Genomic DNA, 643 nt, shown 5'->3' with positions numbered 1-643 from the left:
GCTTTTTCACTGTGTGAACACACGGTCACTGTAGTGAGTGTGTTCACACTTACAGTGATAAACTCCTGCATCTTCAGCCTGGACTCTACCGATAATCAGAGCGTGTTCACCTGAAAACTCACTGCCACTGAAACGATTTGAAACTCCAGAATGACGGGTGTAAGTATGTTTAATCAGGAGTTTTAGAGTGTCTCCAGGCTTCTGAACATACCAGTTTATCTTACAGAAGTAAAATGTTCTGACTCTGCAATAGATATAGGCAGTCTGTCCTAGAACAGCAGACACAGCTCCAGGATACTGAGTCACAATGTTTTCTCCTGATGAACCTGGAAAACATGAAGAAGAGGAGAAGGGTTATTGAGACAAATCCAGCTTGGAGAAAGATGATCAACATCCAAACAGAAGAGGATTATTTCTTTAACATGGAGAACAGATGGAAGAAGGTCAATGCTGCTTGTCTCAGTGTTTCTCCATCACAGCAGAACATCATTGTGGTGAACCTGGTTGCATCCTGAAGCAAAGTTTTCACAAGAGAGTCTCACCCTGAACAAGGAGCCCCAGGGTGGCCAGCAGTAGAGTCAGAGACATCATCATTGTGCTGCCGGCGTGTCAGTGGCTCTGAAAGGCCTGGACAGCCACTGAT

At 44.9% G+C, this 643-nt stretch overlaps 1 long non-coding RNA gene across 1 annotated transcript; it reads right to left on the bottom strand.

The window, feature by feature from the left end:
• Positions 1-151: 151 nt before the first annotated feature.
• LOC147818282 (uncharacterized) lies at positions 152-632 on the bottom strand. The gene is made up of 2 exons (XR_015438123.1): positions 543-632; positions 152-326 (listed from the first exon to the last, which is right to left on the bottom strand). It is a non-coding gene; the product is annotated as an uncharacterized LOC147818282 (long non-coding RNA).
• Between the last annotated feature and the right edge of the window lie 11 nt (positions 633-643).

Source organism: Seriola lalandi, unplaced genomic scaffold (genome assembly GCF_002814215.2).
Source record: "Seriola lalandi dorsalis isolate HSWRI2012SDOR001 ecotype SW California unplaced genomic scaffold, Sedor1 jcf7180002054657, whole genome shotgun sequence".
Classification (NCBI taxonomy): Eukaryota; Metazoa; Chordata; class Actinopteri; order Carangiformes; family Carangidae; genus Seriola; species Seriola lalandi.
The sequence above is the reverse complement of the archived record's forward strand: the minus strand, read 5'-3'. Positions and strand labels throughout refer to the sequence as shown.